Raw genomic sequence first — 16,136 nt, 5'->3', positions numbered from 1 at the left:
GATAGGCATTTCCTCAGCTCTGATGCATGTGTGTGGTTGTTCCTCTGCTTTGCACTGAACCAGTAAAAGGAGGCTTTAAGGCATTTCGTGAGCTCCCTTGCAAGTTATTTTTAAGAGCGAAAAGCATGCAAAAACATACGTATCTACCATTATCTTGAGGTGGGGCAAGAGGGAGAGTCTGTTTGCTTTTTTGTTAATAATGTGCATGCTTTTTGGTACTATATTTTTAAAAATTGGGGTAAAAAACACACTATATAAAATATATCATCTTAGCCATTTTTAAAGCATATAGTTTGGTAGCTAAGTATATATTCATATCGTTGTGCAACATATCTCCAAAACACGTTTCATTCTTGCAAAACTGAAACTTTATACTCATATAGGCCATTTTTCTTTTTTAAAGATCGTTTTATTTGATCTATTTTATTCATCATGATAAGTGCACTCCTTAACACCCATCCCCTATTTTCCTATCCACCCACCCCCTTCCCCTCTGGTGACCCTCAGTGTGTTCTGCAGAGTTAAGAGTCTGTGTCTTTTTTTTTTTTTAATTTGATAGACAGAGATCACAAGTAGGCAGAGAAGCAGGCAGAGAGAGAGGAGGAAGCAGGCACCCTGCCGAGTAACGCTGGGCTCGATACCAGAACCCTGAGATCATGACCTGAGCCAAAGGCAGAGGCTTAACCCACTGAGCCACCCAGGTGCCCCAAGAGTCTGTGTCTTAATTTGTCAATATGAGTGAAATCATATGATATGTGGAATTGAAGAAACAAAACAAATCAGCAAAGAGAAAAAAAGAAAGAGAGAAAGAGATCAACATTTTTTGCTGAGTCATAGTCCATTGTAGATATAGTGCTTGATACTCGACAAGTGAAAACATTTTTTAAAAATGTACATTTAAAATGAGATTAGTATATAGAATTGTTTACCATCATACAAGATATGCAGTAGGCATTCAATTAAAAAAAAAGCTGTTAAGAAAATAATAATAAATAATTGCATGAAGTTGGACTAATGAAACACACTCTATCGTTAAAGCCTGTTTCCAGTGTTCTGGAGAAATGTTCTCAGATTCCTCCAATATTTGATTATTAGGTCTAAAATATAGGAATATTGTTTAAAAACTGTGTAAAATTGTAGAAATCTTGACAGTGTTTTAAGGCATAAGAATCCATAAATACACAGATGCACACAGGTAGATAACAATTTCTGCCCTTTGGTGGTTTAGAGGAAGAAAAATAAAATCTTCCTCTACCCTCTTATGTTCAGTCCCTGGGACCCTGTAAATTAAACTGACAAAAGACAAATTATCAGGAGAAAAGTCATGCTCATTTTCTTCAATATTAATATTTTTAAGTTAAACTGTTTACCAACACATTAGAAAATAATCTAGTGAAAGAGAAACAGCATTAGCAAAAAAGTCAATGGCCTGTATTCAATCTACAAGAGATTTTTGTAGATTGACATAGTATCCTGCTACCTTGCTAACTTATGAGTTCTAGTACCTTTTTTTTTTGTAGCTGTCTAAGAATTTTCTAAGATGATCATATCCTCAGTGAATAAAGACAGTTCTACTTCTTCCCTTCTGATAGAGCTGTCTTTTATTTACTTATTTACCAATTTTTAAACCTTATTTCAATAGCCAGGATCTGTGGTATAATGCTAAACCCAAAGGATGAGGATCTGTTGTAGGGTTTTTGTTTTTTGGGATTTTTCTTTGTGGATGCCTTTTTATAAAGTTGAGGAACTTTTTTCTTTTCTCAGTTTACTGAGAGTTTTTAGCATGAATGGATGTTGGATTTCAGTCAAATTATTTCCCTGCATCTGTTGAGAGGATCATGTGGTTTTTCTTTCTCATTCTGTTAACATGGTGAATTCCACAGATGGGTTTGAGATGGCTAACTCATCTTGCTTGGCCATTTTGTGTTTTGAGACCTGTGTCAACCCCATTAGAACAAGCCCAGTGATAGAAAATGGGGGCCTAGCTGTAGTATAGTCTTGAGGGGATTCCAAGTCCCATCTATCCTGAAGGGTAAACCCCAGGAGATTAATGTTGCACTGCCTGGGGACCAGGAAGGAACAATGGGAGATGATAATAGGGTCATGTCTCTAATCTGTGTCAGGACATTCAGTAAACAGGCTCCCTTTCTCTGTTTCAGTGCCTGTCCAATTCAGGTGAACCACATGGCTGAACTGGGTAAAATCTTCAATGTCTGTCTTGAATTTTCTAAAGCTGGAATGAAATCCATTGTTTAACCAATGCAAACGCTCTCCATGATAGGAGCTGAAAAATCACTTGGAGGTCTGATTCCCCAGGAGAACCACAGGAAGCTGTAAATTCTGATAGTTTGAAATGGCGTGTGGCTGTTTGATATAAAACAACCATGAGTAAGGAATCTGATCTGCCATCAGCTACTTAGCTGGTTAACACTGCTTTTGCTAGCTGGTGAAGATGTTTTTGGTCGTGGTGGCCACATGCAAAACTCTTCTCCATAAAGTCATTTTGGAGCCCGAAAATGGCAGACCCCAAATGTGCCAGGTTTTGTTGCCTTCTTTGCATTTCTAACAGAAATAAATCCCATGACTGAGTTAGAATTGCATTTGCCTGGCTAATGGCAAATACTGACATTGTGTCTGACCAAAGTCTTGCATAAAATAAACATGATGCATTCACATCTCCCTAACATACTGGCTCTCTTAGGCTCCAGATGTTACACATTAAATCATTATGATACATTTTATGATGTAGGACTTTTTCTTGGTTTTACCTTACCCTGCTATAGCATTTTATATTTTTTTTTGCAAAGACCTTGCTTCCTTTCATTTTGCTGGAAGAGGTGATACGTTCCCATAATAGGATGTATCTCTTTTTGCCATTTGGTTGTACCATATTCTGGGTACTGCTGTGGCTCTTAGACCCTTGAAAGCAACATCTGTGACAAGTCCTTCATACCGTCCCAGGAGAGAAGACAAAAAATATGGGTAGAGTCAAGGTTGCCATGAAATACAGAGAGTGCTTAGGAACTCTACTAAGTATTGGAGACACGAAGGTAAATGACAACAGGAACTGCTTAAATAGTTCACTTAGATAGAGAGGGAAAATTCATAAGAGGAAACCCCACAGGGTGGGTGTTATATTGGGTTCCTAGAAGAGGTAACCCTTGAACCAGACCTCAGAGAATGAACTGGAACCTACAAGATGGAGAAATTAGGCAAGAAGTTTCCAGGTAGAGAAATGTGTGAGCTCCAAGGTTGGGAAGGCACACATGCTGTTGGAACACGGCAAGAATTTCAGGGTGTGTGGGGAGTGAGGGAACAGATAGGCAACTGAGGGTGAACTTGAGGGCATAAACTGGGGGCTGAGACCTGGAGGGGCTCCCAGCATTAAGGGCTCAGGAACATATCTTTTGTCAATAGGAGGCCAACCAAAGATTTTCATGTCCTATTATGTTACTGAATCGCAAGAGAGGCAAACAAGGACATACTTTTTTAAAAAATTGAAACAGAGCTGACACAAATTGTTACATTAGTTTCAGATGTAGAACATAGTGATTCAACAGTTCTGTGTGTTGTGCTGTGCTCACCACAAGTGTAACTACCACGTGTCACCATACAACACTATGGTCATATCATTGAGTGTGTTCCCTATGCTGTGCCTTTTATCCCCATGATTTGTTCATTCTGTAACACAATTCAGTGTATACATCTTACTCCCCTTCACCCATTTTGCCCATCCCCCAATGGCAACCACTGGTTTGTGGTCTGTATTTGCGGGTCTGTTTGGCAACGGCCATTCAACAAGGTCTTTGGACCCGCCATGCCAGTAGCCTTCATTTTTGACTTCACCACACACTTAGGGCAGAGGCCCAGTGCAAATTGCTCTGTAATCAGACCATTTCTATTGAAAAGGAAACTGGTCCTGTCACTTGGAGCTGGCTTCAGTAACGCGGTCAAACCCTGAGATGAATTTACAATGCAAAAACAACACGACTCTTCACATCCAAGTCTGGTTGGTGAAGGTGGAGGCTGAGAGCCTCCGTCCTGCCCACGGGCTTCCCTCTCGTTGACACATTTGTTTCCATGGCTCTGTCTTTAGTAGACCGTCCCTTTGCCTTTGCTGGGGGAGAGCTGAGTTCTGCCAGTCAGCCCGATGTTGCAGCCACGCCAAGCGAATGCTTGGTGGATTGTTGGCTCACTCCGTGTGCCAACAGCCCTTCCCACTGCTCTGTCAGCCCGCTAATCCCTGAAGGGACTTTCGTTCCAAGGTGGCCTTCTGCCTTCCAGCTGCATCTGTACTGCTCCCCTGAATCCCTGCACTGTGGAAACCCCGTGTACAGATCAGCCTCTGAACCGACCTGCGTGTCGAAGCCTGCCGTCCCTGCTATAGGTCTGAGGCAGCCTGGTGTTTACGTTTTGGGTAGAAGAGGTTCCACTAGAAGCAGCAAATAAATACCACAGAGCAGCTGGGCATGCAGGGACTTGCAAACACAAGTCAAGGGGACTCGCTCTGCTCCTTGAAGAGAAGGCGACCCAGAGCAAAGAGTAAGTTTGAGAGTTTATAAGAAATGTCTGTGTGGCTCTGGGACTGCCAGTAAATATTTCAGTTACAGACATATTTTCCACAATTAATGACTGTATGTGTGGGCAGGAAGTGGGGTCGGTAGGAGAAGTTGGAATAACATTCTAAGACCATAAATCTTTAATGAGTGTGGAGAAAGAGGGAGAGAGGGAGAGAAGGTGCCACCGTCCCAGAATACAGAGTCCTCAATTGTTGAAAAAAAAAACAGGATGAGAATAAGTTGTGCCTTTCTCATGTCCTCCTATGTCCTAAGCCAAGTGTTCTCTAGACACTCTGTTTCTCTACCACCTGGTCCTTCACCATTCACGGCAGGGAGATACCGTTGCATTGTGACCCCATGAGCCACAGCCGACTCAGAACCCAACAACAAGGGCTGTGTAAGAACAAGGTAAAGCTAAGAACTCACCAAGGACCTAAAACTGCCATTCAAAGAAGTAAGAATTTCTATATCCAATAAAGATAGCTTTTGCCCCAAAACGCAGTCTCATTGATTGGGTGGTAGGGTTTTCTTTCCTCGGCATGTGGCCAAATACTGGCCTTCTCATCTCCATGCATTGAAAGATGGGGATGATTTTCACCCTTCGGTGATGCCAGGTGTCAAATGCCTGGGTTTCAGATGCATTGCTACTGATTCAAAGTATTGGGGTGTCTGCAGGCCAGGTCACTGAGTCCCGTGACTGCTTGGGTCACTTTGTACAAACAAATATTGGAGGAAGTCTGTGCCCATCTGGTGCACAGAAGACTCCCCTCTTCTCTCTGGTTGTCAGTAAAGACCCATCAAGCCTGCAGTGTGCATCAGAGCTGGAGTCACAAAGGGCCGTCAAGCTGTCTCTTCAAACTTCCGCCCGTGGCTCTGGGGACTGCGGGGGCACATGTAAAATCCAACCCAGCATGTGGAAATGTCAGCCAGATAGGTGAGTGTCAAAATTTCTCATCCTTCTGAAAGTCAGATGAAGGGTAGCTATTCCCCCCAGTCCTCCCCCTCAGGGAGTGTCTGAATCAGTAAAAGCCATAACTGCCATTTTTAAGGGCACACATTTAGCTTTTGCTTAGGATGGGAACACTTGTTTTTGTTTTTTCCCTTACAATCTCAGGAAAAAGTCAGCTAATCCTGATTCTTTGCGGAGAAGGTCTCTTCTGCATGAATCACATGAGGATACTCTAGCACACGGCTTATTTTATGCATTCATGCTAAGTTTTATTTTTTTGTTTGTTTGGTTGTTCTTTTTTAAAATTTTATTTTATTTTATTTTTTCAGTGTTCCAAGATTCATTGTTTACGCATCACACCCTGTGCTCCATGCAATACGTGCCCTCCTTATTACCCACCACCAGGCTCACCCAATCCCCCTCCCCCTCTCCTCCAAAACCCTCAGCTTGTTTCTCAGAGCCCACAGTCTCTCGTGCTTCGTCTCCGCCTCTGATTTCTCCCAACTCACTTTTCCTTTCCTTCTCCTAAGGTCCTCCACACCAAACTTTATGTATTTGAAACACAGTTTGCAGTTGCTTCAGGATTGGATGTAGAAGGGAGAGCACCAACACCTTCATGGAAGTCTGGGTGACATGGGTGACTGGAAAGACATGGGTGACAGAGAGGGTGGTGTGTTGGAAATGTTCAGTGATTCTCCCGACATGCATGGGGGTCCCTTTAGTCGGTTCTGTGCACTCTGCCTGGTTATGCATGTGCTTTGCTTCTCCCGGCCAAGACCCTCTGCAGAAAACCGGCCTTGGCTTCCTGGAACTGCCTCCCTCACGTCCAGAGAGGTGTGGATTTAGCTCAGCCCTCAGCCCAGGGTGGTATGAACCCACCCTGATGCATAAGTACCATCCAGAGTCCCTTGCAAGTTCAAGCAGAGGCTTCCTTTTGCAGAATTGGCTTGAGGTCCTACCTGGCTTGCTTTATCTTCCTCCAAATATCACTCACACAATTGGTTTGTTGGGAACACTTCTTCTCGTGGTCTGCTTTTCAGAAATCAGACCTAAGGCAGATGAGTAAACCAATGCTTGAAAATAAAATGAGCACCTGGGTGGCTCAGTTGGTTAAACATCTACCTTGGGCTCAGGTTGTGATCTCAGGGTCCTGGGATCAAGCCCCGCATTGGGCTCTCTGCTCAGCAGGGAGCCTTCTTCTCTCTTTTCCTTGGCCTCTGACTCCTGCTTACTTTCACTCTCGTAAATAAATAAAACCTTTTAAAAAACTAATAAAATAAAATGAGGCAGAACCTGAAGATCTTTTTTTTTTTTAAATAACTCAATTTACTTATTTTTGTAAGCATTAATGATAGCTTGGTTTTGCTTTTAAGATGAATGTATTAAATAGTTTAGGTTTTTATTTTTCTCTGTGGTGTCTGTCCCCAAGAGGATCAATGCTGGCAATTTACAGGCATGAATTGTACTTTCTTTGTAATTTGAGTCTAGGGTCCACAGCCACACAGAGTGCTTTCCCAGGACATTTCTGAATAAGCAGGAATATTACGCTCAATAACATACTTATCTGCTCTACAATATGTTCTCCCCCCTCCCCCCCACACCTACAGTGAACTGATAGTGGGTCTATGGCCATGTGGGCCTTAGATGGGAGAAGCCAGACACCCAGATCTCTGCCTGTTCAGAAAGGCCAGGACAAATGAAAAGAGAAGCTTCAAAGACCTGGAGAAAGAGCAGGGAAGTCTTAGTATTTATACTTTTTGGAAAAGAACTAGTACTTCCTCTTTATCTCAACAAAGGAGATGAAACTCTACTTTTGTTTTCTTGAAGGAAGTGAGTATATTAAACTTAAGAAAATTCAGTTTTGTCTTATAGTTTAGCCATTTTGGCAGATAGCTAGATAGGTTAGGATGGATGGTGGATAAGGATGGATGGATGGATGGATGGATAGATAGATAAGAGGGGATGGGTGGATAGATAAGAAAGGATGGATGGATGGTTAAGAAATGGATGGATGGGTGGATGAATGGTTGGATGGATGGATGGATGGATGGTTGGATGGATGGATGGATGGATAGATGGATGGATGGATGGATAGATGGATGGATGGTTGGATGGATGGATGGATGGCTGGCTGGATGGATGGATGGATGGATGGGTGGATGGTTGTATGGACATGTACACTGACAGGGAGATAGATATGAAATTCAGAATTAGAAAGTTTCTCATGACTATCCATTGGCTGGCATGCCTCTCCATGATCTCAGTCTTGGGTGACAATGTGTCCCATGTTTTCTAGCCAGGTGAGATTGTGCTTTTGGTGTACATTATCCAGAGGTCCACCATGTTGTTGTTGCTGTTTCCATTATGCTCCACATGCAGGGAACTACAGGAGAAGTTCTTAAGGCAATAATACTCTTCATTCACTACAGAACAGACTAGCACGTTGCTGTGCAAAGTGGACATCAATTGCCCACACACTGGCGTTCAAAGCCCAGCTCTGTTTGTTCCTCAATGTTCCACCTAATGGAAGTTCCTTTCTCTCCCTCAACTTGGGCTAGAGGTCAAGTGGTTAATGAGGGTCTCCAGGGAGATCTGGAGGATGACAGACTTCAGTGTAAAATGTCTAGCCCAGGGCCTGGCTCCTGATACTCGGTAAAAAATCGTTAATATTCTTGGCCATATAAAGGAGAATTCCACAATGTGCCCATTCTATTTGATCTGGCAGATACATAACCTATTCAGAAGCCTGCTCTAGGCATGAACAATGGGGAGCCTGGTTCAAGCCAATGCTGGATGGCGGTGGGAGGCTGACGGGCAGAGCTGCATTCTCCTGCTTCCATTGCAGACTCTCAAGGGGCGTCTCCAGCATGGCCAGGAGCAGAGCTGAGGTGTAGCGGGTCTGACGTCAGAGGCTCAGAATATCACCTGTCTTCTTTGAGTCCCAGCCGCCACCTGGAAAACCGACAAGTGATGCACCGTTTACCCGGCATTCCTGACAATCTAGAGAAAAGCACTAGCTCTGCGGTCAGCCAGTATCAACTCTGCAGGACACTGGAGCGACCTTTCCCTTCTCTTAAGTTGATGACCTTGCTAATTATTCTAGTTGCTCCTTAATGACCTCTGACTGAAAGCAACACATTTGGTGGCACAATGCTTCACACAACATACAAATGAACCAAAACCACTTTTGCTTTGTGCAGAAATAGATCTATTATTCAATTTGTTACCAAGAAAATATTTCAGATCTGAGCCAGACGTCACATATTTCCTTAAAATCCACAACACACGTGGCAATCTTCATCTCATGAAGACAAATCCATCCAAGTGTGCATATGTATTATTTGTTGGTCTTAACGATGCTGGTCTACCCTCTCCATCACAAGGCTCTCTTCTGTCTCTGTGATCGTCTCCCGTATCCTGCACCCATCTGCGCATGCTCTGTGGTAGGACTTGGGTTTGAAAGTTTCTATGACCCCGGTGTATGTGGTTTCCACTATGACACATCATTTTACGGCCTTAATAAAATAAGAAAATTACAATGGAGGGTTTTCCGAAACTGATGGCAGTACTTTTTGTTCCGCCTGACCCTTCCTTTGTGTTGTCATGGTTACAGTCACCGAAAAATAAAATACAAATCCAGCAGACTGTAACAGCCCGCAGGCACCATTCACCCCGACCTCTGCTTTGCTGGTGTGTCCCTTGTGATGTGGTCTCCAGCGTGACTCATTCTATAGGCAGGCAAAAAGAGCTTTTGTGAGCTTTTGGTACAAGTGCAAGCTACCAGGGGCTCCACCCTTAAAGCTGCTCCCCCAGCCTGGATGAGCCCAGCTTGCTTTATTTATGCTGGCATACCAGATGGCAGTCCATGGTCCATTTGTTGGCACCAAGGCTGTTTGAACATCATTTAACATTTTAGACTAACGAGACTTGGGCTCACCTCACTGACTGTCAGCACTCTGAGACCGTGACCCGTACCTGCTGGATCTCCCCTTGGATGCTGGCATCCCAGGTTTTGCAGAGCAGACATGTGATTCTTCCCCACCCCACTGGTTTTCTCTTGCTGGTTTCTGTGGTGGCAGGCAGCAAGTAGCAGTGGAGGCTCTGAGTCACTGGTCCCGGCTGAGAGGTCGGTCTGCATCCCGCTGTTGACTTTGGACCTCTGCAGGTCTTTTTTGCAGACACCTGGAGAGAAAGTTCTGTGTCTGGGTGTCTTTGTGATGCCCCAGGTCCCTCCAGGTGGCCATGCATGCAACAAATCAACCCGGGTCCTCAGTGTTTCGGTGTGTGGCTTTGCAGACCAGCCGAGCCTCTGCCCCTGGGCCACCATTGTCTGAGGGGACTTTCCAGAACTTTGTTACAAAAGGCAGGATTTTCTTGGTTGGTGCTTTATTGCCTCTACTTGGACCGGCTCATGAGGGTTTTAAGGGCTCATAAACGTTCAGGAATTTGCAATCAGCACATGCTTGCAATTGTGATTATGGGATCCTGAAGTCAAAATCAAAACCACCCATTTTCCCTCCTCGTGTGCATGGCCCAGACTCCACACTGTGTGTGTGCCAACTGCCATGGGGCACTTGCCCCATACCCATGCCTGCCTTCTTCGTGTGTCTTTGGCTCAATGTGTATTCATGAATATCTAACTACCTCTCCCCCAACAAGTTAAACTTCACAATAAGAGAATCGGTCAAAACATTTTTTAATGTAATTGCTTCTGAATCTTCTGTCTTTAAATGGACATCTTGTCATTTCTAAATATTTGCTCAACATTTACAATCCACCATCTAGAAAAAAAGCTTCCAATGGAATAGCATCAAAGTGGGGAACTTTCAGTCTTCTTACTGTTGTTAACAGAGATACATCACCCTTTGTCCCTGAGATCCAAATTTTTTTATATTGATATTTATTTTTTATTTTCAATTCAATTAGCCAACATATAGCACAGCATTAGTGTCAGGCGTAGTGTTTCACAATTTGTCAGTTGCATATAACAGCCAGGGCTCATCCCACCATGTACCCTCCTTAATACCCATCACCCTGTCACCCCATCCTGCCTCCCACCTCCCCTTCAGCAACCATCAGTTTGTTTCCTAGAATTCAGAGTCTCTCATGGTTTTTCTCCCTCTTTGATGAGTTCCTATAGTTCTTCTTTTCCATGCATTCACCAAATCCTAAAGACCCTTCCTCTCTGATATTTCTCAACTTTCTTTTCTTCTATTTTTGTTCAGATCACCTTAAACTAAACCTTCACTTATCCTTTTTTTTAAAGATTTTATTTATTTATTTGACAGAAGAAGCAAGAGACCACAAGCAGGGGGAGCAGCAGAGGCAGAGGGAGAAGCAAACTCCCCACTGAGCAGGGAGCCTGATGCGGGGCTTGACCCTAGGACCCTGGGATCATGACTTGAGCTGAAGGCAGATGCCCAACTGACTGAGCCACCAGGTGCCCCCAAACCTTTGTAATTCTAAACCAAGCTATGAAAATTGCCTCCTAACTAATTTTACCAGAAGCCCAGTTAATTTTTCTCAATGGGAATCAATCCAATTCTCCATCCCCTGCAATTAATTTTTTAAAAAAAATTCCTTATTGTTCAAATAGTCTATGGTAGTGTCTTAAAACAAGCAAAGTGGAAAATCTTGCATCCCTTCCATGTTGACTATCCAATTCATTTCAGTATGGAACAGACTTCAGAGCATAGTGCAAGGTACATCTGCAGTGTTCTCTGGTACCCACATTCCATGAAATCCACATCCAGACTAACTTGAACCACTGCCTGGTTCCCAAGACACCAGGCCTCTGCATCCCTGTGTCTTCCTCAAACTAATTTTCTGCCAGAGAACCTTCCCTTCCATTTCTGTTTGAGCAAATCTTAATCATCTGTGAGTCACCCTCTTCCTAAGACCCCTTTACTCTCCAAATGTATTACCCGTGTACAATTCTCCCAACCAATCATGTTAATGAGTGTTTAGTAGGAGGTCTACTCGGTCATTGGGGACACTGGGATATCTTCCTTATTTTCTCCACGAAATAGTGAATTGTTATCAACATCAGGTGTTCGGTAAACATGAGGAGATGTGAATGAATGAAACAGATGTATGGAACAATGTTGAGTCATCCTATCTGTCTAGCTTAGGAGCTCCATGCAAGATGGACTAACCTTGGAATAAACATTTGACCTCTCTTAGAAGCCCCATGCAAGATGGACTAACCTTGGAATAAAAGTTTGAGCTCTCTTAGGAGCCCATGCAAGAAGGAATAATCTTGGAATAAAAGTTGGATCTCTCTATCTCAGGAGGCCCATGCAAGTTGGACTAACCTTGGAATAAAAGCTTGATCTCAAAAGGAAATTCACTTTGTAAACACATCAGGTTGATGTTCATCAGACATTAAAACACCTAAAAGAATAAAAATGGCACCTTCATCACATAAACCCTCCATAAAGCAAAACAGTTTGCTACCTTGAGTTGCTTACAAACACAAGACAGAGTCTAGGAAAGGAAACAAACAAACAAACAAATCCATGTTTCCAAGATCCTAAACATGCAGACATGCAGAATTTGAGTGGGTAGTGAAAGAACATGAATTCTTCCAAGTTATGCTCTTATTTTGTTCCTTTTTCTAACCACGTGGAACTCATTCATTGTCATTTCCGTAGAGCACTCTGGTACACAGAGGGGATGATTTCTGTGGAAATCAAAAGGGCCAGGCTGGGTGGGAAGCTGATTTCTGAGGAGGTGAGCATGTGGACCTTCAACAAGAAGAACCTTTAGAGAGAGATGGTGGTTTGCAAGGATCTCCTGTGAATTGCACCATCAACGTTCCACCCCATCTATCCCTTTGGTTTCAGGTCTCGCTCAAAGTCACAAACCTTGATTCATCAATCCTGTGGTTTGGACATGCTTACTGAAGTGCCTTCTGTTTATTGCGGTAAACGATTTAAAAAGGGGGGGGGGTCTTCTCTGTATTTGATGTAGATAATTCCAGGTAGGAAAGAGTTGTTTATGTATTCATGAAGTGGATTGAAAGTCCTGCAAAGTGACAAGGTCCAGGGTGATGCATCATTTCCTCAGGGAAATCTGGGAGCTCCTGGTCTGACTACATATGTGCGTTACAAACTCTGAAAGCATCTTCTTTTTTTTTTTTTTTAAGATTTTATTTATTTATTTGACAGACAGTGATCACAAGTACGCAGAGAGAGAGGAGGAAGCAGGCTCTCTGCCGAGCAGAGAGCCCGATGCGGGGCTCGATCCCAGGACTCTGGGATCATGACCCGAGCCAAAGGCAGAGGCTTTAACCCACTGAGCCACCCAGGTGCCCCTGAAAGCATCTTCTTTATATGACATATCACATCTGTGTGCATTAGCTGATTATTATTGAATCTTTCCCTCATTACTAACATTTTTATCTTTTGTCCCCTTGTCTGTACGTGGAATATGGTCAAAAGATATTTACTGAATAAATTAATGCATGAATGAGATATCTTTCATAATAAGTGACGGGCTAAGAAAACCAGCTCTCTGGTTTCTCTAGGAAAACACACACACTCTGATTTGTAGTGTTTGCCCATTCCCATGGTGTAAATCCTCCACTGTGGTTGATTTCAAGCTACCTATGGCTGGACAGACAGCTCACAGAATTCCTGGATGTTTGATCATTGGCTTCTCAGAGCCAAGATGAGCCTCTCTGGTGCACGACTCATTTCCAGTGATGTGAATGCGGTCTTTGATTTATTTAACCCCCTTCCCAACAAAAGAACACACTTCATAATTCAGAGTCAGAAAGATTATTCTTAAATGTGGTGAACATTTGCTTCAGGCTGCCTGGTGCAGATTTTCATGAGTAGAAATGCCCCCAGTTGTACTTGGAGCATCCGGCAGAACCGGAACCAGACTTAGAACCAGAGGTCTGAGGGTGACCTAGGAAAACCTGTTCCATAGACCTATTTCTTCTGCAAGAATCAGAAATGTCGCCAACCATTTCTTTGGAACTTATAGCCAGTAGACCGAAACAAGAAAAATAAATAAGAACTATGACTATGGAGAAGAGAATAAACTCAAAGTGTTCACAGGCAATATCATCTTTTAAATAGCTTAGCTTAAAATGATGCAGATTTAAAAAAAAAAAAAGACCTCCATAAGAAAATTTAGCAAATGTGTTTGAGAATTCTATGCAGGAAAGACTGGACCCTTTTTGATACAGAAAGATGTTTGTAAACGAGGCACAACTTATGACCAACTTATAACCTTGCATGGGAAGACACACATATAAAACATATGTTAACATATAGCACATAATAACATATGTAAAAAAAATGTCTTAAAAACTTTGCAAAAAAACTCAGGCAAATTTGGCATTTTGGTTGAAATCTCAGTGATTTTTTTTTTTTTTTGCAGCATGAAGTACATTTTATTTTTTATTTATTTACTTTTTAAAATTTTTTATTTCTTTTCAGCGTAACAGTATTCCTTGTCTTTGCACCACACCCAGTGCTCCATGCAATCTGTGCCCTCTCTAATACCCACCACCTGGTTCCCCCAACCTCCCCCCCCCGCCCCTTCAAAACCCTCAGATTGTTTTTCAGAGTCCATAGTCGCTCATGGTTCACCTCCCCTTCCAATTTCCCTCAACTCCCTTCTCCTCTCCATCTCCCTATGTCCTCCATGCTATTTGTTATGCTCCACAAATAAGTGAAACCAAAATCTCAATGATTTTTGTCATGAAATATTTAAATAAAATTTATCTCAAGGTAAAGATGGGCAAGAATACACATGATAATAGGAAAAAGATTAAGAAACTTCCACTGTGGCATTAAAATGTATTATAAAATACTCTACAACAGACCAGAGGAAACAAACATAATGCAACTTCTATCCCTGGGGAAATGCTAAATTAATATGTGACATTAGAATAATTGGTTTAATATTCAGTCCAAGAAAAGTTAGACTTTCATCTTATAGCACAGAGTCAAGTAGGTTCCAAATGTTTCATGTTTTAACATTTAAAAAGGAAAAATATTATAAAAGCAGGTAGGGGACTATCTGGTCTCAGAATGAAGAAAGGCTTTCTAAACAGAAGGGAGAAACCAGAAAAACATGAGAGACGCAGCTACCAGCAATTTTAAAAGCTTGTGTACTTCAAACAAACAAACAAACAAACAAACAAACAAAAACTGCAGTTCTACAAACAAAGTCGAAAGGAAAAGGATGAATAACAAAATGTCACAAAATATTGCTACAAAATACTGCCAGGACACTAACGCCTGTTGGAGCATTTGCTATATTTAGGATGTGCTAATGCCTTGTTATGTCAATTATTCTTGTTACTAAAAAAAAAAAAAAATGTCTAAACAGCTCAACAGAAATGTGGGGACAGGCTAATAAATGCTTCCTTTATGAAAGTGCCAAGTTCAGTAGTTTGTTAATTAATGTGCTTGAACGATAGAAAGGACAAACTTCTTTTCTAAGTACCAAATGAGGGGCTGTTAATATGATAGCAAGTCTTGGGCATAAAGTAGTTTGGTCCCATGCCAGTGTGGAGAAAACAGAAAATGGAAAGCCTTTGGCAAGAACCTCAGATGCATTCTTATTGTCTACTGTAGCAATCCTACATCCCAGAACTTTGGACATTAATGGAAGATCCTTGGCAGAGATAGCCAAGAAAATAGGAAATGATCCAGATGTCTACCAACGCAGGATTAAAGAGTTTATGGTGTATCCGTGCACTGAGATATTAGTCCCATTAAGGACACTGGAGTAAGAGAATCATAGATTGTTATGGAAAGTAGGTGGACTTTAAACCACATGGTTTGGCACATAAATAGAACTGAAATATATATATGTATACACACACACACACACACACACACACACACACACACATATATATATATATATTTATTTTTGGCATATACACTTACCCATATTTGAGGACATTCAGTGTATTTTGAGTAGTGTGATCGTGAATAATTTTCATTTATTCCCTTTTTTCTGGATTGCTGTATCTCATCTATACGATTTACAATATGAAATAGAGGCTGTACAAAAAGTCACTGTAGTACAGACCTTATGTGTGAAAACAGTAGAAATGTGGTCGTTCTCTCCCAAGTTCCTCCTAGCCAATTCCTTCTGGCCCTCTAACAACCTGGCCACATGGTGGGTGGCCTTCTGTTCACTTTTCTCGTTTCTGCTGGAAGGCTGTCAAGAAAGATTATTTTCCCCCATTTGAGATGTCCTAAATCCAGTATTTTCTGTAGGAAAAAATGTCCTCTCTTTTTTTTTCTTCTTATTATTATTGGTTTAAATCCTGGCTTGACAAAAGTCTCATTTTCCAGAATCAACTATGAGAAAAATGAAACTGCAGTGGGTACCAATCCTGTCCTCTGAAAATTGTGTTTTTAATCTTCCTTTTACTATTTATTTAAAATAGACCTCAACCTCCTCCCATCATCCAGAAAGAAAAATAGAAAGAAAATTTTAAAAAGCTTTTAACCAGATCTATTTTTATAAGCATTCAGAGCCAGATTCTGAGGGAATATCATAACCTCCACCATCTCGTTCATGGTACCATTGAATTATTTAGACATATTGCACAAAAGCTTATACAACATAAAACAATAAAAGGGACTTTGTGA

This window comes from Enhydra lutris, unplaced genomic scaffold (assembly GCF_002288905.1).
Source record: "Enhydra lutris kenyoni isolate GAN:26980312 unplaced genomic scaffold, ASM228890v2 scaffoldscaffold52, whole genome shotgun sequence".
Taxonomy (NCBI): domain Eukaryota; kingdom Metazoa; phylum Chordata; class Mammalia; order Carnivora; family Mustelidae; genus Enhydra; species Enhydra lutris.
This window is presented reverse-complemented; position numbering follows the sequence as displayed.